This window comes from Ovis canadensis, chromosome 4, assembly GCF_042477335.2.
Source record: "Ovis canadensis isolate MfBH-ARS-UI-01 breed Bighorn chromosome 4, ARS-UI_OviCan_v2, whole genome shotgun sequence".
Lineage (NCBI taxonomy): Eukaryota > Metazoa > Chordata > Mammalia > Artiodactyla > Bovidae > Ovis > Ovis canadensis.
This window is the reverse complement of record NC_091248.1, coordinates 69,199,871-69,222,500: the sequence shown is the minus strand read 5'-3', so window position 1 is coordinate 69,222,500 and position 22,630 is coordinate 69,199,871. Positions and strand designations below refer to the sequence as shown.

The 22,630-nt window shown below is 35.5% G+C and overlaps 1 protein-coding gene across 13 annotated transcripts in view; it reads left to right on the top strand.

The window, feature by feature from the left end:
- Positions 1-22,630, top strand: part of FOXP2 (forkhead box P2) — a 675,695-nt gene that overhangs the window by 77,262 nt on the left and 575,803 nt on the right. For 11 of the 13 annotated variants that reach the window (XM_069587981.1, XM_069587978.1, XM_069587975.1 and 8 more), the window contains one exon: positions 5,801-5,945. The exons of the other annotated variants lie outside the window; for them this stretch is intronic. The gene's annotated coding sequence lies outside the window, so the exon portion shown is untranslated. The remainder of the gene's footprint in view (positions 1-5,800; positions 5,946-22,630) is intronic. 13 annotated transcript variants of the gene reach the window in all.

Sequence of the window (22,630 nt, the reverse complement as noted above, 5' to 3'; positions counted from 1 at the left end):
CTCTTCGGCACTCAGCTTTCTTTATGGTCCAGCTCTCACATCCATACATGACTACTGGAAAAACCATAGCTTTGACTAGATGGACCTTTGTTGGCAAAGTAATGTCTCTGCTTTTTAATATGCTGTCTAGGTTGGTCATAGCTTTCCTTCCAAGTAGCAAGCATCTTTTCATTTAATGGCTGCAGTCACCATCTGCAGTGGTTTCGGAGACCAAGAAAATAGTCTCTCACTGTTTCCATTGTTTCCCCATCTATTTGCCATGAAGTGATGGGACCTGATCCCATGATCTTTGTTTTTTGAGTGCTGAGTTTTAAGTTAGCTTTTTCACTCTCCTCTTTTATTTTCATCAAGAGGCTCTACAGTTCCTTTTTGCTTTCTGCCATGAGGGTGGTGTCATCTGCATATCTGAGGTTATTGATATTTCTCCCAGCTATCTTGATTGTGCTTCATCTAGGTTGGCATTTCACCTGATGTAATCTGCCTATAAGTTAAATAAGCAGAGTGACAATATACAGCCTTGACGTGCTTCTTTCCTGATTTGGAACCACTCTGTTGTTCCATGTCCAATTCTAACTGTTGCTTCTTGACTTGCATGCAGATTTCTCAGAAAGCAGGTAAGGTGGTCATGTATTCCCTTCTCTTTAAGTACTTTTCTCAGTTTGTTGTAATCCACAGAGTCAAAGGCTTTAGCATAGTCAATGAAGTAGAAGTAGATATTTTTCTGATGGAATAGCATACTCTGAGGTAAAACATACAAAAACACTGTTATTTTCTAATTTTGATTTTTGTACTCATGTTCAGTTGCTCATTCATATCCAACTCTTTGTGACCCTTTGGACTGTAATCCACCGGGCTCCTCTCTCCATGGGATTCTCCAGGAAGAATACTGGAGTCACTTAACCATTGCCTTCCCCAGGGGATTTTCCCAACCCCGGGTTAGAACCTGCGTCTCCTTCATCTGCTGCTTTGCAGGCAGATTCTTTATATTTTCCTTAATGGGAGTTAGTTATTTTCAAATATAGTTAGGCAAATTAAATATTATATGTGTATATTTACTTGTCATATAAATTTTAAGTAAATTTGGCCTTTCATGTTTTCAAAAGGAAAGTGAGCTCAAGTTCCATCTCTGTCACTTACACCCTCTGAGATCTTGGATAATGTACTCTCTTCTATGAATCTCTCCTGTAAACTGTGGCGGGTACGCCAGAGGCACAAAAAGTCTTCTCTGTTAGAAGACCCAATCAGTAATTAAACAAATAAATATTTAGGTAGATATTTAAGAAAACTCATGTGTTCTTGAATAAAGAGAAGGTTTGAGATAGTGAGTCTGCCTCAAAGTTCATTTGGGTTTTTCCATCCATAACAAATTAAGGAAAGAACTAAATTAACTTTTTGAACACCCCAATAAAATTCTGAAGACCTGTAAGCCATAATTAATTTGAAGAAGTATCAGAACCAGAGTATTCAAGTGAAGATGTTTAAGAGGCAGTAGGGAATAAAGAACTGAGCCAAAGGGAAGATGGAAAATTTTAATCACAACATGTTTTAGGCAGTAAAATTAAATAGCATGTTTTTCTCAAAATGTAAATGGATTGTATGTCAAAAGATTTTGTATTAGTTGTTCAGAATTCAGACCACATTTTCCTTTAGGAACCTTGTTATACATGACTTTTAGATCACAGGCTAGCCCTTCAGTTTTAGTGTGAGGTCAGAAAGAAGTGCTTTAAGTCCTTAGAGAGCTTACATATGTTATTATATTTATTATTTTTTAAAATACAAGGTTTGTTACTAAATCTTCAATTGGATCTCTCTTTGTTTCTGTTTCTTTCTTTCTCTCTCTCTCACACACACACATATGCAGTTTTTCTGATTTCTCTTGAAAATTTACATTTGGCAGGGCTAATACTGGATTCCTGTGAAGCAGATGCTGGATTATGCAAGTAATCTGATGGTGTTTAAAAGCCACCCCTTTAGAAACTTTGCCACAGTACCCTACAACTTTCTTTTGTTTTTCAGTTAACTGCTTTACAGATGATGAGATGGTTAGCTAACATGATGAACATGAGATTGACTAAACTCTGGAAGATAGTGATGAAGGACAAGGAAGCCTGGTGTCCTGCAATCCATGGGGTCTCAAAGAGTCAGACACAACTTAGTGACTGAACAACAGGCTACTTTGCACTTTTATCTTTGGGTATTTTGTTTGTGATCCTCATGATGTATTTCATGTTTATCATATTATTCTTTCTAGTAGTATTTGCCTTGAAACCTGCCCACTACATGCAACAATTTTTAACAGTGAAACACGCTTGGATTACAAATGAGATACCAGGAATGGACTGTGTCTCATTCTGGTGGGTTTGGATTCCTCTACCCAGCCCCCTTGTCTTCTGCAGCCTTTGAATTCTTGTAGAACTTCACTTCTTCCTTAACTGTTGGTTGCTTCCTTGTCTCTGAGTTAAGACTGGAGGATGAGGGGAGGGGATGCAAGATTGTGTATTCAGTAGGAACTTTAAATCTGCAGGTCAAGAGAAAGGTGTAGGCTGGATATAGCATCACCTGCAGCAAGTTATGGTTATTATAAGAACTGGAGTGCAGATTAGGAAAAGAAGAGGACTAGAATGAAGTCTTGGGAAACTAACATTAAGGAAATAGATGGAAGAAGAATAGGAACCAACAGACAATGAAAAAAGGAGGTCTGAGAGGTAAGAGGGGAATCAGGAAAGAAGGGTGTCATGTAGGACGAAAAGGCTTCCCTGGTGGCGCTAGTGCTAAAGAACCTGACTGCCAATGCAGGAGACATAAGAGATGTGGGTTCAGTCCCTGAGTTGGGATGATCCTCTCGAGGAGGGCATGGCTATCCATTCCAGTATTGATACCTGGAGAAGCCCATGGATGGAAGAGCTTGGTGGGCTATGGTCCATAGGGTCTCAAAGAGCTGGAAACGACTTAAGTGACTTGGCACATGTAGGCCAAAAGTAGAGTTTTAAGAAGGAAGGAATGAAAAAATAAGCTAAATGAATTAGAGAAGTTAAGCAATCTAAGAATTAAGAAGTCACATTTTGTTTGGTCAGCTAGGAGGTGATTCCTATACTGATGATGAAATGTTTAGCTTCAGGGATGTGAGGATTTAGTAAACCTTTGACTATCTGTGTGAATGTACTAATATTAAAAGGATGGAATGTTGTTCATTCCAATCTTGGTAAAATTCTTTTATCATGTTAACAGCATCATAGAAAACAAGAAAATGAAAAACAGTAACTTGATAAAAAGAAATAATCATATAGATGAATTATAATTAATTATACTTTGGAAATACATAGTTATCATCTAACTGAGACACTTTTGAAAAGAAAAGGGCTAGCTTTTAATAATTGAATTAAGTACAAACCTCATCTATCCTAGGCAATCTGGAATGGATGTTAAATCTGATTATATAGTTCACATTTTTTGAGTGCTCTATTCCAGACAGTGAGATGAGTTCTTTACTAGCATATCTGATTTAATGAGTAAGGGTTTCAGTTGCCATCACAAGCAATTGTTTCTTTGTAAATACTGAATTCACTGACAAAATTGTGATACATAATTTTGATGTCTTTATTGACCTTAACTCTATATGAAAAAAAAACGATGGTACCCATTATACCAAATTGTGTCCTAGGGAATGGGGAGATTAAAATGATTAATGTATAGTTGTAATTGTTAATAATCTACTGATAGAATTGAGAGAATCTGGGAACAAGAGCAAAGTGTCATGATGGTGTAGTTTCTGGAGACCCCAGCTAGGGTTTTAGTACATTATGTTCTGTCTTTTTTAGGGTTCAGATTATTGTGTGTTTGAACAAGATAGAGTTTGCTTTTTGTAAACAGTTTTGCCAATGGAATAGATAAGGTATAGTTAACTGTATATAAAAATGAAATTTTCTCTATCATAGAAAGTATATTCTATGTGTATTTATATATATATATGTGTGACACACATATATATATAGAGAGAGATCAATTCTTTATAGCAAAGGAATGCATATCTATATCTTTAATGGATTTTAGTTGAACTCACACTATATTCTGTGAAGGGTCTGGGATATTTCTCTGACACATCAGGTAGATATGTGTGGCATTAATTAGCATAGGTATTGCTATAAATGACATGTCATTCCAGGACAACAAAAAGTATTTGTTACTGTTGTCAATCATTCACCCTTTGTCAGTTCAAAAGGCTTCCCTAAAGGAATGTTCATTGATCTTGCACTGATCCAAAATACAGCAAAACCATTTCTGTGTTCTTGAAACTAAAGTAGGACTACCTATGTTTGAAAAGCCATATGGAAATATTCATATAGAATGTATGTGGATAACCTTTAATAGTAAGACTATTGAGTTAGGCAAAGATTAGTTGATCTTTCTAAAACAAAGTATACCAGTTTTCTGTAATCCTAAAATCTAGCCTTGAATGAGTTTTCTCCTTCAGTAACATTAATTTTTGATAGTCAGATTTCTGTTTATTTCACTAGAAATAATTTTGTGGTATTCCAGGTAAATGATTGCAAGTACTGCTTATACCAGTTAAAATCAGCAGAGGCTCACACAAGTACCAATTTGTGATTAGATGGGTGACTTAAAGAAATGCTTCTGCCCACACATATTTTGGGTTTTTTTGTATTTAGCAATTATGATATATTAATTGGCTTCAGTTGTTTACTATATTGCCACTATAGTTTTTTTTGAGGGGGGTGGGATAATAATCACAAGTATAATAGTCTTAAGTTTCTGGGCAGAAACTGACTTTACAGTGCTAGCAGACACATTTCCCCCAGCTGTATTTTATTTCTGATTTTCTCTAAATGTCCCCCCTACATTCTAATCTATTATTTAATGGAAAGCAATATGAATGACTTTAAGATAAGGCAACAGTGTGTGATCCAGAGTATGGCACAAGTTGAAGACATTTATCTTAATATTTCATTTTAATGAGGCAGAAAATATCCATTATTAGAAAACTGCAGTTTGATAAAGTTTGTAGAATACAATTAATTCTCTTAAAGTTATGAATTTTCATACCACCAAAGGTCAAACAATCATGCATTATGTTTCTGTGTTCATGTGAAAGTAAGATATATTGCATTTTTACATTGTATAGATTCCTTAGAGAATTAACATCAAATCAGATTAAAATGTCCTTGTGTCATATACTTTAATTTGACCAACATTCTGTTAGAATAGCAGTTCCCAACCTTTGTACTGTCTTCACAGTTTATACTCTAGATTTCTTGCCCTGCCTACAGATTCTTTACTGTCTGTTTCTGGTCTGTCTCATGCTCTTGAAATCATCCTTTTTATTATTCCATTAAAATTTTTTAAAATGGATTTTCCTTTACACTTTTCTAATCATCCTGTAATTCTTTAGCCCTAAGACATTAAAATGAATGAGTAAAAATATTTGATACCTAATCGTCTCTGCCAGTCCATTCAAACTCATGGATTTTCAAAATTATGTTAAAGTCTTTTAAAAATACATTTGAGCAGGCTTTTGTAGTCATTTGGATTTTGAATATTAATTTTCTCTTGCTATGCTGCTTAGCCATAAAAATGAAAAAGAAGATAGATGTGGGTTTCTTTTAGTGGTGTTAATTTAAACTACTTGATTTATTTATTATAATATTCAACAATGGCGATTCCTATTTTCTCTGTTCACTTCAGATCCAACAGAAAATAATGAGAAACCCCCACCCCCCAGCACAGTAAGAAAAAAGTTTGATGCATTTTGTAATAATTGATTAAAAGTATAATTTCCCCCTAGATCAAACAAATAATAGAAGTCTGTTGAAGCTTTATCCTGACCTATTCTGGAAGTAGAAGAATACCCTGGAGAAAGGAGCATTGTAAGCACAAAGAATAAAACCCCTCAATCCTGGGAGAGAGAATTAAAGTCTAACCCTCCAAATGTAAGTCATCTGTACTCTATGTTTTCCATCTCTGTTTTTGTGGCTGCTCAGGTATTAGTAGAAAAATACGTGATGACAATATTCTTTGCATTTGTTTTTTTCTACAAAATGTACATTTGTTTTGGTTGGTAACTTAAATCTGTATTTGTGTTCATGTTTTCTAACTAATATAAGGTGATGCTTTACAATAATAACACTCAATGCAAAATGGATTAATTTTAATTTTATCTTCTGGCAGAGAACTGTTAAGAATTTTGAGAGTATTCTGATGAAAAGAAGGTAACTTCCTTTGATTTAATATGTGCATTTGTGCCATTATAATCCCTTTATGCTCTAAATTTGATTCCTTCTTTTTCTTTTATATTTCTTCATATCTGAGAATAAGACTATATTAATATATCTATTTAAATCCACCTTTCAGTAAGAGAGACAGTATGTCCTTTTTTCACTTTGCATGGTGAATATGAATTGGACTGACTTTATATCCATACTATAAAAATATATAAATTTTGTCAGTTTAGTGTATTGGAAAGACTGATTTCCTGTTTTGTTAGGGAGAACTTAAAAGATGTCTATTAATGATTTTATAGAAACATAGAATTCAGTTGCTGTTCAGAAATTGGTAGAAAGAATGATGACTAAAGGCAGGGCTTGTTTTAGGAAAATTATTTGGGAAGAAATTTCTTATCATCAACACCTTTATCTGGAAAGTTACCTCATGTATCATCCTTGCAATAAGGCAGTTGATACGTGATATTATGGCTTAACTGCCAGAAATTTGACTTTTGTTTAATAATTGATTACCTTTTTCATTTGTCAGTGAAAAGACTCAGTGATAGTATATTGTTTTCATTTTAAAAGGTCCAGAGTATGCAGTAGATAATGAATACTTATTAGTGTTGAATAAAACCAAATCATAAATTCTCCCAGTTATCACCAAAATTTAAATATGAGTCTTTACAGATTTTGAATGTGATATTCTTAACCACATAGCATCTGACAAAGTTGTCAAAGTAGTCTGCAGTAAGAATCCTTCATCATTTCTAGGTTCACGTTTAATCTGATTGTTTGAAATGTCTGATAGAGCCAGAAAACACTGTGGCCGTTCCTGACATTCTGTACTTGTGAGTTAGAAATCTTAAATTTAGCACAATGAGAGTCCCTTGGACTGCAAAGAGATCCAACTAGTCCATTCTGAAGGAGATAACCCTGGGATTTCTTTGGAAGGAATGATGGTAAAGCTGAAACTCCAGTACTTTGGCCACCTCATGAGAAGAGTTGACTCACTGGAAAAGACTCTGATGCTGGGAGGGATTGGGGGCAGGAGGAGAAGGGGACGACCCAGGATGAGATGGCTGGATGTGAGTCTGGGTGAACTCCGGGAGTTGGTGATGGACAGGGAGGCCTGGCATGCTGCGATTCATGGGTTCGCAAAGAGTCGGACACGACTGAGCGACTGAACTGAACTGAACTGGACTGATGCATAAAAAATAAGTCTTAGAAGTTCAGTTCACAATTTTTCATCATTGAATTAAAATAGACAACTTAGAGAAAGACTGCAAATATTAGTATTGCTTTCAGGACATAAAGCAATTGCTTTTCACTTAAAACTTTTTTATAACCAAAAATTGTGAGGAAACTTTAAAAAATTATTTAAATTTGATGGGTTGGTAGTGAACCATTCACTAGTTTGAGGTTGATGAAGAATTGGAAAGCATTGTCATTCACAGAAAAAAATTCTGATTTTCTGCTCTATAGCAATGAAAGTATAATGTATAGCAACAGTAACAAGGTTGGATCTCCTAAGGATAATGTTGATTAAAAACAGCCAGATCTAAAAGAATAAATGCTGTATGATTTCCTTTATATGAAGTTCCAAAGCTAGACTTTGGTATTTAGGGATGTAAGAAGTGATTATAACAAAAGTAAAGATGATGGTTAAGTTCTAGGTAGGTGGTCGAAATTGAGGTGAAGGTTCCAGGACCTTCTGGTGTTTCAGCAACTTTCTGTTTATTCACTAGGCTGGTGGTTGCATAAATATTTGCTTTATAAAAAATCATCAATGAAAAACTAGATGTTTCTCTATTAAGACTGCAAAGTAAAATGTCCCCTCTTAAACATCCTATTCAGTATCATACTGGAAATCCTAAGTAGTAAGATTAAAAAAAAGGGAATTAAAAGACATACAGATTGGGGAGGAAGAAACACAGTTGTCTGTTTGCAGATGACATGATTATCTATGTAGAAAATCCAAAAGATGATTACAATATTGTAGATTACAACAACAATATTAGGAAAAGTACAAAATTCTGATGAAAGAAAATCAAATATCTAAATGGAGAGATATTCCATGTTCATAGATAGACATACTCAATATGGTTATAATGCCAGATCTTATTAACTTGAACATTATAGATTTAGCATAATCCCAGTCAAATTCCTATAAGTTATTTTGTGAATATTGATAAACTAGTCCGTAACTTTATAGGGAAAGACAAAAGACCCAGAATAGAAAAAAAAAAAAAAAGAGCAAAGTCAGAAGACTAACACCACCTGACGTCAAGACTTTGTTTAAAGAAAAGACCCTGATGCTGGAAAGATTGAAGGCAGGAGGAGAAGGGGACAACAGAGGATGAGATGGTTGGATGGCATCACTGACTCGATAGACATGAGTTTGAGCAAGCTCCGGGAATTGGTGATGGACAGGGAAGCCTGGTGTGCTGCAGTCCATAGGCAAAGAGTTGGACATGACAGCAACTGAACCGAACACAATCAAGACAGGATGATATTGACAAAATAATAGATCTTTGTAACAAACACTAAAGAACCTAGAAGTAGACCCACACAAGCACAGTCAACTGATCTTTGACAAATGAGTGAAGGCAGTTCAGTTGCAAAAGGACAGTAACTTCAGAAGTGGTACCGGAACAACTATTTGTACAATATTATGCAAAATAATAGATACAAAACACATACTTGGTATAGAAATGAATAAAAAAGGGATCATAGAGCTAAGTGTAAAATGTAAAACTATAAGACTGCTGGAAGGTAACATAGGAGAAAATCTAGGGGATGAATTTTTAGATAAAATACCAAAAGTGCAATCCATGAAATTAAAAAAAAAAATGTTTGATAAGTTGCCCTTCATTAAAATGAAAAACTTCTATTTTTGGAAAGACATTGATAAGGGTATTGAAAGACAAGACACACAATGGAAGAAAATATTTGTAAAACACCTATCTGATTAGGGACTTGGTATCCAAAATAAACAAAGAACTCAACAATAAGAAAATGTATAATCCAATTTAAAAGTGGGAGAGAGCTTTAGAGGGATCTCACTGAAGAAGATAATTCTGATGGCAAATAAGCATATGAAAAGATGCTTGATATTTATTTCATTAGGAAACGGTAAATTAAAACAATAAGATACCACTACTTACCTAGTAGAATGGCTGAAATTCAAAATACTGACATCACCAAATGCTGCCAAGGATGTGAAACAAGCAGCAAGGTCTCTGATTTGTTGGTGGTGGGAATGAATACAGCTTCTTTGGAAAATAATTTGGCAATTTATTATGAAGATAAGCATACATACAGTCTTCACTACTATGCAGCCCAGCTATTGCACTCCTGGGTAGTTACCCAAACGAGTTGAAAACATGTCCATGAAAAATTTGCACAATGTTTATGTAAACTTTATTCATAATTGCCCAAACTAAGAAGCAAACAGAATGCCCTTTACTAGATAAGTGGATAAGCAAACTGTGACATAGCTAGACAATGGACTGTTAATTCAGTTGATGAAAAGAAATGACCTATTAAGCCACAAAAAGACATGGGAAACCTTAAATGAATATCACTGAGTGAGTTAAATCATTTGTAAAGCCAACATACTGAGATTCCAACTATATGACATTCTGAAAAAGGCAAACTGTGGAGACAGTAAAAAGCTCAGTGGTTTCCAGGGGTTGAGGAGAGAAAAGGACGAATAGGCAGAGCACAGGGGATCTTTAGGGTGTTGAACCTGTTCTGTATGGTTCTTTAATGATGGGTACGTAGCATTATGTATTTGTCAGCTGTATAATTGTGGAACTATACAACACAAACAGTGAACCCTAGTGTGAACTCTAGACTTAAGTTCATAACTATGTTTTAACATGGTTCATCAGTTATAGCAAATATAGCACAGTATTACAAAATCTGAATAATAGAAGAAACTATGTGTTTTGGAGACAGAGAAGACATATAAGGGAACTCTGTAGTTTCAGTTGAATTTTTCTATAAAAGTAAAACTGTTCTAAATAAATGAAGGCTTTACTTTAGATATGTTTTTGCATGTCAAATATAATTTTTTGAAAATTAAGAAAGCTATCTCAATGATTCTGTTAAGTAGAATTCCTAGAAAAAGTGAGATAATATAATATTTGATCTGTCTACTCTGGATATTCAAGCTTTTTTAAAAGATAGGGTTTTTAAATCATTATTTTCTGATATTATAAAGTACTTCCCAGAGAGCTCAGCTGGTTAAGAATCTGCCTGCAATGCATGAGACCCTGGTTCAATTCCTGGGTTGGGAAGATCTGCTGGCGTGTGTTTTACTTGGGGAAAGTGCTAATATCCATATAGGAAGACCTCTGTGCTTGCATATATTTAGTAACTTATTATGACAACTTATGTAGAATAAACTTGTCTTAAGATAGATAGTTTAGTTTTGAATTAAAAAAAAATTTTTTTTACCCCCAAACTCATATACCCAAAACCCATTCTTTAGTAAAGAAATGATATTTACTGAGTTTTTTGTAGCTTCTTAAAATTTAATGCATTTTATGCAGTGGTCCATCCTCCTGAGACACTTAAGTGGGATTTTAATTTGTTAATTTTAATGTTCCATGTTGTAAAAGAAATGAAAAACAGATGCACTTTGTATTCTCTCTTTGAATAGAAAATTTCAAATGCAGTTTCAGTTTAAAAAGTACCAGATATGTTTATTTTTTTTTTGCTAGTCTCTAACATTTTTTCTTGGTTTTCATTTTTCTTCCTCCTTTCCTCTTTTTTCTCCTTATTTTTCTTTCATTCTCAGTATATTGTAATATTTAATGTTTGAAGGAGTGAGTATAATCTTATTTAACTAGTTGATATTAACAGAAACCAGGAATTTATTATTCATAAAACTGAAATTTAAAAATCCCCCTTTTCTTCAAACTTTGGATGTGGCTAGGCTCAACACAAATGTCTAGGGAGAATGCATCTGTTGCTATTGCATTTTTTTTTTGTTTCCCTGAAAACTTGGCATTTGTAAAATATCTTTGATTTTGATTTGTCTTGGCCAAAACCCAGATTACCAGGGAATTACATTTTTAACATATTCAACCAAGAATTATCTTTGTAACAACTTTTCCTTTGCCATATTGAAATTTTGGGAATAAAATCAGATTTTGTTTGAAAAACCAGCTATGTTTCTTCATAATGCCAGAATGAATTTTTTTCTATGTTAAAGTGATACCACACAATACTTAAAATTCACATAAAACTTACTTTAAGCATACTGTGGAAGAAAGATCAGTTTTGAATTTGACACACCTGGGTTTGTTCAGCCATGTATTTTTTTTATATTGATCTTGGTAAGTTTTATATGTGAAAAAAAATGATTTTCACATAGGGTTTTGTGAAGATTGAATGATCAAACTTTAAAAATACCTGGCACAGAATAGGCACTTAATAGTAGAGATCTCTCTTACCTTTTCTATGCATGTAGAAATATTTGTTAAATATAAGTGTGTATATTTTCATGTATGTATGTGTTTATATATGTCTCCATCTCTGTCTCTATGTATAGCAGTGTACAATACATAGTGATTTATTCTATTTATTAAATTCTGAAGCAGATAATTATTCTGGCAAGAATGTAGTTCCATAATTCAGGAAATATGGTTTCTATCACCGCATGGAAATACTTAAAAAGTTGTTATTTCTTTGTGGCCTAGTATTTCTGTAACTTTATATTAACCTACCTGGAATATTTATAAATTCTTAAAAGAAGATCTAAAGAATGTTTATGTTTCTTTTACAAATTCCCAGCAGGCAATAGAGGAATTTTTTTCTCCTTCAATGATATATCAGAGGATGATATATAGGATATATATCCTACATTTTTGGGGCGTTCAAAAAGATTTGCTTTGGTCAATTTGAGAGGCTATATAGGAATATGGAAAACAAGATAATTTATTTATTAAATGTCTGAAAAGAGACATATCAGTCTTAACAAGAAAAAAAAATACAAAGGAGAAGTTGAATCTTCCTGAAAAAGTGATATTCATGGGATTTAGTTTTCATTAGATAACAAAGCACCAGTTTCTTAGGGCAGCTTTTTACAGCTGTCTTCCTAACTGATTTGAATCTTTATAAGATAGTAATTCAACAAAATGAGGTGTAATATCCATGTTCTCTTACAAGATGTAAGCTTTTTTGCAAAAGCAGTTGTTAATGTCTTAAGAAAGTAACCCACCTGAATGTGTCTTGTGATTGCCGAATGACTCCCTAGAATCTTAATGAATGGATTGCTCTCAGACCCTCAAAGGAGGATTGTAACAAAGAAACAGAATGCTTAAATGCAAGGCTAAAACTCATCCAGCTATGTACCTTATCACAAAAGCCTGACCTCTTGGTTTTAAGTGCTTATTATTTTTTGAAAAAGGCAAACTAGTTAAAACTTTTGTAGTCCTGTATATCTCTTCTATTTTAAGATAGTAAAGACAAAACTTATTAAACACAAAATAGATGGTAATCTCCAAATCCATTTGAAGGATTTAATTACCCTTTTGAGTCTACTTCCAAGCTAATGATGCAAAGTGATATGTGAAAAAAGGGATTGGATATTCCTGGGATGAATGACTGTTTTTTAGTGGGTATGTGCCATGCTGTGCTTATTCGCTCAGTCATGTCCTGACTCTTTGTGACCCCATGGACTGCAGCCCACCAGACTCCTCTGTCCATGGAGATTCTCCAGGCCAGGATACTAGAGTGGGTTGCCATGCCCTCCTTCAGGGAATCTTCCCAACCCTGGGATCAAACCCAGGTCTCCTGCATTACAAGCCGGCTCTTTACCAGCTGAGCCACCAGGGAACCCCAAGACTACTGGAGTGGGTAGCTTATCCCTTCTTCAGGGGATATTCCCAACCCAGGAATCGAACCAGGGTCTCCTGCATTGCAGGTGGTTTCTTTACCAGCTGAGCTTAGTGGGAGTATCAATGATCTATTAATAGTTTTGTGGAGGTGATGATTCTACTCATGCAATTATCACTTAAATGCTTCATTTTGATTATAGCCCAATGTAACAGTATGAGAGCAACATAGTGGCTTTGGGGAAAAAATGTATAGTTTGAAGGTATATTTTCTCCTAAAGATCATTTCTGCTGAACTCTCTTAAATGTTCAATAATTTTTATTATTGTGCAACTGAAAAGGAACAACTTATCTTTTTGGAAGTAAGACTGTACCATTTTTCAATATAGAGAGTATATTTTAGTAAATTTTTTACCTAAATAAATAGCCATACACTATCTCAGATACTTAAGCTATATATAAAAGCATTTCTTGGTCAGCTGATCTGGGTAAATTGGTTAAGAATGTCTTTCCCTGAAAATTATTTTAAAGATTTTCTTCACTCTAGAATCCAAAGTGGTAACTTTCTTTAAGATTTTTATTTTAAAATCTTGTGGACATATACAAGATAACACAGTAAGCATTCACATATTCAAATTGACATATGTGAATATTTTGTTATATTCAGATATGTCTTTTTTTTAAAAAAATACAATACCACAAATAAAGCAAAAACTCTGTGCTCTCTTCTTGTCTTATCTCTCTCTAGAGAAATTTACTGAAGTTGGTGTTTATCTGTATTCTTATTTTTTTTGTGTGATTTTAACATGTATGTGAGTGGCATCATATTAAATCTTCCCTTCTGAAGAAGTTTTGCTTTCAAAAATTATGTTTAGGGGCCTTATCCATGATGATAAACACAGGTCTGATTTCTTAGGTTTTTTAAGTTAGCTATTATTAAAGTAAACCTTGTACATTTATGAGTTTTGCAGTTATATAATGAAAACTGCAGAAGTTATATATGAACATTGTGGTGAATTTTCACAAAATGGACAGATCTGTGTCATTAGTACCCAGCTGAATAAATAGCACACTACCAAGTCTCAGAAGCTCCCACTCAGAAGTTACTATCCCTCCCCACCCTTGCCAGAGAAACAGTATTCTGACCCCTAACACATAGATTAGTTTTGTGGTTTGGAACGTAATATGAATGGAATCCTTTAGTACACAGTCTTTTGTGTGTGTCTGACATTTTTTTGTTAATATTAGGTTTACATGCTTCCTCCATGTTGTTGTATGTAGTTAAGTGTCTATTCTGAGAGCTAAATAGTATTCCATTATGTGAATATACCACTGTTAGTTTATTTCCACTTGACTTTGGGGTATTTGTATTGTTTTCACTATTAGGACATTTGTATATGTCCTTTTCATATTATGCAGATCTGTATAGCTTGGGGGATAAATTTTGTATGGTGAGATATCTACATCATTGTGTCAACTTAGCATCTGTGTGTGTGCTTAGTTGCTCATTTCAGTTCAGTCACTCAGTCGTGTCCGACTCTTTGTGACCTCATGGACTGCAGCACGCCAGGTGTCCCTGTCCATCACCAAACTCCCGTAGTTTACTCAAACTCATATCCATTGAGTCGGTGATGTCATCCAGCCATCTTTTCTTCTGTCGTCCCCGTCTTCTCTTGCCTTCAATCTTTCCCAGCATCAGTCTTTTCCAGTGAGTCAGTCCTTCGCATCAGGTGGCCAAAGTATAGGAGTTTCAGCTTCCAATGAATACTCAGGGCTGATCTCCTTCAGAACGGACTGGTTGGATCTCCTTGCAGTCCAAGGGACTCTCAAGAGTCTTCTCCAACACCACAGTTCAAAAGCATCAATTCTTCAGCACTCAGCTTTGTTTATAGTCCAACTCTCACATCCATACATGACCACTGGAAAAACCATAGCTTTGACTAGACAGACCTTTGTTGGCAAAGTTGCTCAGTTTTGTTGGCTTAGTTGTTCAGTCAGTTGTGTCCAATTCTTTTGACCCTAGTCCATATTCTTGCCTGGAAAATCCCATGAATGGAGGAGCCTTGAAGGCTACCGTCCATGGGATCTCAGAGAGTCAGACACGACTGAGTGACCTCACTATACTATACTATGGACTGTAGCCCTCCAGGCCCCTCTGTCCGTGGGATTTTTGGGGCAAGAACACTAGAGTGGGTTGCCATTTCCTGCTCCAAGCAGTCTTCTTGACCCAGGGATTGAACCCAGGTCTCCTGCATGGGCAGGTGGATTCTTTCACCACTGAGCCACCTGGGAAGCCCTTAGTGTCTATATCCTCAGTTATCTTTATATAGTGTCACTGTTAACATTAGTAGACACTGCCATGCAGTCTTATAAAGTTTATATCCCAATTTACTGTCCCATCATTGATGCATGATGTCCCATTAACTCATGCATCAATGTTTCTCTATTTCTTGCCAACACTGAGATTGTCTTTTTTTGTTTTTACCATTTTTGTGCATAATACTTAGGTTTTAATTGCTCCAAACATTCCATGGTTTCATTCAAGCATAGCTATTTTAAAATCCTTCTTCAGTAAATGAACAGTTCAACTGTTTTCAGTTTTTTTATTATTCCAAACACTAATGCAGTGAATGTATCTGTATATTTCTTTTTGTGTACATGTTTGAGAGTTTTGTTAAGGTTGTAACTTGCAGTAGAATATCTGAGTTTTAGAATACTACATCTTTATTTTTACAATGTACTGCTATATGTCTAATTGCGTTATAGCACAGTGATAATTTTTACTTCATTATAAATCATACTCAAGTACAGAGTATAAATGTTGCTTTTTTTTAAAGAGCATTATGTAAAGCTTAGGGCCAGATGATTTGGGGAAAATTTAATGGGGAGAGATGAAACATCCTGCACAGCTCCTGGCATTTAGATTAAAAGCTTCCATTATTATTGTTTTCACTCTTGGATTAAGCATATTAATTATATTGCTTATTAATTAATTGATTATATTGCTGCACAGTGCTCATTCTAGTGTCCGTTACAAGTCATGTAAGCTCTCCCACCATACATTTAAAGTAGCATCTTTCTATCTTTGAAATCTATTTACTAGAGTTCTATTTTTACCTGTATAACAAGTCATTGCATATATTTGATCTTGATGTTTGATCACCCAATGGCATTATATACTGAGATAGTTTGGAAAGTTTATATAATTTGACTGATAGAGTTACACACTCATGATATTCTTATTAAATATTTGATCCTAAGCAAAATGGTGAATTGCAGCCAACATTTGCTTTGTGCCACTCCCACTGAGTTTTATTAAAGTGGCATGTGCTTTTATTTTATAGTTTTTAGTCAATAATACTAAGATATTTATATTTTCTGTTCAGTGTAAGAACAGAAAAAGTTAGTATTGGTAGGATGACCAAGTGAAAGTCGCTCAGTCATGTCTGACTCTTTGTGACCCCTCCATGGATTCTACAGGCCAGAATACTGGAGTGGGTAGCCTTTCCCTTCTCCGGGGGATCTTCCTGACCCAGGGATTGAACCCAGGTATCCCACATTGCAGGTAGATTCTTTACAAGCTGAACCACAAGGGAAGCCCAAGAATACTGGGCTATCCCTTCTCCAGTGGATCTTCCCAACCCAGGAATCAAACCAGGGTCTCCTGCATTGCAGGCAGAGTCTTTACCAACTGAACTATCAGGGAAGCTTAGGATAACCAAAGGAAGACCTTTAATCTCAAGTCTTATATTTTTCTTAAAGAATTCAGTTAGTATGTCTGTTACCACTATTTTAAAAAATAATCGCTATTTCTCTCATTGCCCTTTTCCCTGCCAGGATCCTTAATTAATCTTAATCTAGTGAACCTCTAGTTTCTCTCTTCAGATGAGAGATGCATGTTGCTACACATGTTACTCTATCTCCCTCTTTTTTCATTCTAGATATTGACAGTCTTCTTTCTACCAACAAGTGTGTTTTGAACTAACAAACCAAATTTCAACTCAAAATTTCATGATGATTTTTCAGAATAAACTCTTATTACAGGTACATTTTAATTGAGCCCTCAATTATTGCCAGCTTCTTAATTTTTCAAAAACCTTTTCACTTACCTGAGTCTTAGAAGCCTTGTGCAAAGGGAAATTTTAGCTTTGTTGTGCAATTTAAAAATAGCATTTCTATTGTGTCCCTGTTTTCTTATGGTTAAAGTGATCTGAGATTAAATTTGTCTTATTTTAAATCTAGTTATATTTGAATTTAAATCTAATATATCATGAATTGAGGTGTTTTAAGAAATATAATTTCTCAATAGTTTCATTATAGAGATGAATGCTGATGAATATGATGGTTAATGAAAATATTAAAAACAGTAATTTTTGTTTTCTATTAGATTTTAAGAATCATTGTGATAAGATGCCATCCTGTTTTCCACTCAGTACTTTTCATGCAGTGTTGTATAAATTTCTATATACCAGATTCAACCCTGTGTCCCTACTGCTCAGATTAGTACTGGTGCACAGTCCACATTTAATACATATTGGGTGAATGAATTGATTTGGACTTTGCCTCTTTACACTGTACTACAAGGTTAATGGAAGCTTTTGCCTTGAAGTGCAATCCTTTGGAAGACCACATTGAAATAAAATGAGTATGAATTATAATAGCTGAGAAGTTAGTATCCTCCTGTGTAACAGGAATAACACCCTAGAAAAAAGTTTCTCAAAATTGATGGCAAGTCCTTACTGTAACACAGCATAGTTTTCTGGATTTCCTCTTTTTATAACTCAAAGGAACTATATTTGGCTTAATTAACAAAGATCATTTTCTTCAAGTCCCACCTTTGAATTAAAAAAAGAGAGAGAAAATAAACTATGCTATATTATAGTAGGTACTTATTTACCTTAAAAAATCTAAAAATGTAAATATAGTAGTTTCTGAGTTCACTCAGAGAGAGACAGGGCTATTGTCATCAGCTTTGAGAATTTTTCCTGGAGTGTAATGCCTGTGTAATTTCTCTTCTGCATTTTTTTTTTTTTTGACTCCTGGAACAGTTTCCTTTTGTATAAGAGGGGACTACATGATTGAATAATGTACTGATTGATTCCTTGAACAAGTTTCTTTGAAGATACGTATTAGACCATGTAGTGCATACAAAGATGTGTTGTCATGTCTTGTTGGGTGTCACCCCTTCAGCTAGGATCCTTTTCATGGATTCATAACTTTTTATTCTTGTATTGTCACTTTATTAGTACTTTGTAAAGGAGTGGATGTAATTGCATGTGTTTAGACTGCTGTGAATGCAAAATGCCGGGCTGGAGGAAGCACAAGCTGGAATCAAGATTGCAGAGAGAAATATCAATAACCTCAGATATGCAGATGACCCCACTGTTATGGCAGAAAGCAAAGAGGAATTAAAGAGCCTCTTCATGAAGGTGAAAGAAGAGAGTGAAAAAGCTGGCATAAAACTCACCATTCTAAAAACAAAGATCATGGCATCCAGTCCCATCACTTTATGGCAAATAGTTGGGGAAACAGTGGAAACAGTGACAGACTTTATTTTCTTAGACTCCAAAATCACTGCGTACAGTGAATGCAGCCATGATATTAAAAGATGCTTGCTCCTTGGAAGAAAATCAATGACAAATCTAGACAGCATGTTAAAAAGCATAGACATTACTTTGCGTACAAAGATCCATGTAGTCAAACCTATGGTTTTTCCACTAGTCATGTACAGATGTGAGAACTGGACAATAAAAAAAAGGCTGAGCACTGGAGAATTGATGCCTTTGAAACGTGGTGCTGGAGAAGACTCTTGAGAGTCCCTGGGCGATCCCACCAGTCAATCCTAAAGGAAATCAACCCTGAATATTCATTGGAAGAACTAATACTGAAGCTCCAATACTTTGGCCACCTGGTGCAAAGAGCAGACTCTTAGAAAATACCCTGATGCTGGGAAAGATTGAAGGCAGGAGGAGAAGGGGAAGACTGAGGATGAGATGGTTGGATGGCATCCCTGACTCAATGGACATGAGTTTGGCAGGGAAGCCTGGCATGCTGCAGTCCATGGGGTAGCAGAGAGTTGGACACTACTGAGCAACTGAATGGCAACAACAGACTGCTGTGCTTATTCAGAAGTCTCTCAATGATATTACTGTTGATGAATCTTAGGGCAGTTTCTGTCCTTTGCCTTTCCTGAACTGTTTAACACAGCTGACTGCTTCCTTATTTTATCAGCTCGTGTTCTCATGGCATATTCTGCCACTTACTCCTTTTCCTAAGTCTCCTTTGTGAGTCTTCCCTTTGCCCATTGATAAATGTAGATATTTTCCTGTATTCTCTCTTCATCATTTCATTTTGTGTGTTCATTATTCTAGATGAGCTCCCTTACTGCCAGAGCTCTGATTGCCACTTTTAGTGATGGGGCTCCCACTTTTGCATCTCTAGCTCATATTTTACCTCTGATTGTGAGATCTGCATTTACAACTGTCTTCTTGTTATCTTTACTTAAATGTCCCACAGGGATCCATCTAAAATTCAGCTCATTGTCAACTCTTATCTCACCTATAAAAATATGATGGAAAATTTGCTTCTTTTATGCTGTGTTATGTCTTACTGAATAGCAAGCACCATTATACTCCCAGTTGCCTATGTCAGAAATGTTGGATCACTAACATTGGGTCACTTGGACATCTCCTTTCTTCTGTTTACTCTCCTTTGTTGTTGTTCAGTCGCTCAGTCATGTCGGACTCTTTGTGATCCCATGGATTGCAGCATGCCAGGCTTCCCTATCCTTCACTATCTCCTGAAGCTTGCTCAAACTCATGGCCATTGAGTTGATGATGCCATCCAACCATCCCATCCTCTGTCATCCCCTTCTCCTCCTGCCTTCAATCTTCCCAGCATCAGGGTCTTTTCTAATGAGTCAGAGCTCTTCACATCAGGTGGCCAAAGTACTCTAGTCTCATTAATTAATTTTCCAATTTTGGTCAAAATGTTTTTCTTTTTCTACCTCCCAGTGATACTATGCTAGTCTAAAACATTCACTTGGATCACTGCAGTGACTACCTGTTTTACTAAATTCTTAATGCCCTTTATCTTAATGCTGCCTTCTGACTCACATGGTAATGACTTGACTTTTAAAAAAAGATTGGATAATTTTTATTATCTTCTTAAAAATTTGCATTTGTTTTCTCTTGACCATAGGGTAAAATATGAACTAACTCTCCAGAGTATTCTGTAAGTCCCTGTACATTTTGGACCATGCCTGTCCCCTCTAGTGTCATCTTTCTCTACTCAGTATATTTTAGACTCTTCTTTTTTACTTCACTTACTCTGACGTAATTTCATTAGTTAATGGCTTTGAGTTATTTTGTGTTTTGTGGCTTGTGTGCATGTTGTTCCTTCTCTAGGACTTGATAATGGATGCATGGGGCAAAAATCTGGGTGATCTTAAGACTTCCAACTTTGTAATTATATTTTATGTACAATCTAAGCACCAAATAATAACATGCATATGAGCCCTTTTTATCCTAACCTCTTGCAAACATTCTGAAATGTTTCAGAACTGCTCTTTGTGTAGTGATTCCCCAAAGATATCTTGCACTTGATGCCTCTGCATGCTTTGTTCTCTTTGTTGGAAAATACTCCTCTGCCTTTGTGGTAGATGAACCCCCTAATGTTCTTTAAGACCTAGTTCAAGCACAGCTTCTCTGAGAGACTATGAGCCTTCAGAGTTGTCAATGACAACTTCCTTTATGTCACCTGTGTATATGTTGCAGAAGATGTACCTGAGACTTGGAACAGTTGAGTAGCTGCTCCAGTTATTAAGTTATAGAACCAGAATTTGAACCTTCACCTGTCTGACTTTGAAGCATCAGTTTTTAACTATCCTTTGTTAGACAACAGCATCAATAAGAAAAATAAAATACTATATGAACTAATTAGCTAAAAAAAGCTTTTATGTCATCAGTGAGAAGAAGTGATATCACTGATATAGTGAATAAAATTTTTGATAGAAATAATAGAGGAATCCTTATCTGTAGGATGATACAACTTCTAATCCAGTTTAGCTCAGCTTTGTTTGTAACACCCTAAGATGAGAAACGCTGGACTGGAAGAAACACAAGCTGGAATCAAGATTGCTGGGAGAAATATCAATAACCTCAGATATGCAGATGACACCACCCTTATGGCGGAAAGTGAAGAGGAACTAAAGAGCCTCTTGATGAAAGTGAAAGAGGAGAGTGAAAAAGTTGGCTTAAAGCTCAACATTCACAAATGGAAGATCATGGCATCTGGTCCCATCACTTCATGGGAAATAGATGGGGAAACAGTAGAAACAGTGTCAGACTTTATTTTTGGGGGCTCCAAAATCACTGCAGATGGTGACTGTAGCCATGAAATTAAAAGACGCTTACTCCTTAGAAGAAAAGTTATGACCAACCTAGATAGCATATTGAAAAGCAGAGACGTTACTTTGCTGACTAAGGTCCGTCTAGTCAAGGCTGTGGTTTTTCCTGTGGTCATGTATGGATGTGAGAGTTGGACTGTGAAGAAGGCTGAGGGCCAAAGAATTGCTGCTTTTGAACTGTGGTATTGGAGAAGACTCTTGAGAGTCCCTTGGACTGCAAGGAGATCCAACCAGTCCATTCTGAAGGAGATCAACCCTGGGATTTCTTTGGAAGGAATGATGCTTAAGCTGAAACTCCAATACTTTGGCCACCTCATGTGAAGCGTTGACCCATTGGAAAAGACTCTGAGGCTGGGAGGGATTGGAGGCAGGAGGAGAAGAGGACGAGAGAGGATGAGATGGCTGGATGGCATCAATGACTCGATGGACATGAGTCTGAGTGAACTCCGGGAGTTGGTGATGGACAGGGAGGCCTGGCGTGCTGCGGTTCATGGGGTCTCAAAGAGTCGGACACGACTGAGCGACTGAACTGAACCGAAGATGCCTCTGGTTCTCAAAAAGAATATGAGGTCAAACTTCATTTAAATAGGCCATGAAGTGAACAAATTACTTTTAATTAATAGTGGCAAATATGCATCATGTTTATTTTTTCTTAGTTTCTAGTTGCATTATGTATTTGTATCTTTCTCCCTTCGACTTGATTGTTAACTTGTTCTGAAAAAAAGCATGTTTTACCTTTTCCTAGAATCTCCTATAATGGTTTATTCTACTTGATAATTATTTTTTGGGGTACAAAATAAATGGTAGTATCTTATCTCTTCATAATTTAATTTTACAAAACTTCAAATATTTTCCAATGGAGTAACGCAGCTAATAATTTGTTTATACGCACCAATAGTTGGAAACATTAATGTTCATGGAAAATAGAACTAACTGTTCAGTATTGGATTCAATATTATCTTTTTAGAAAGAAAAATGCTCAGGTATGCATAAGGCCAAGGATATGCTCAGTGAAGAAAAGCAGTTTATGTTGGATCTAGGCTAGGAGAATGCACTATTTTAACATTTAACTAATAGGTGTTTAAATATCTACACAACTCTATCTTAGGACTTATTTTGCCTTTTACTTTTCATTTTCTTCTGAATATCAAGAGATA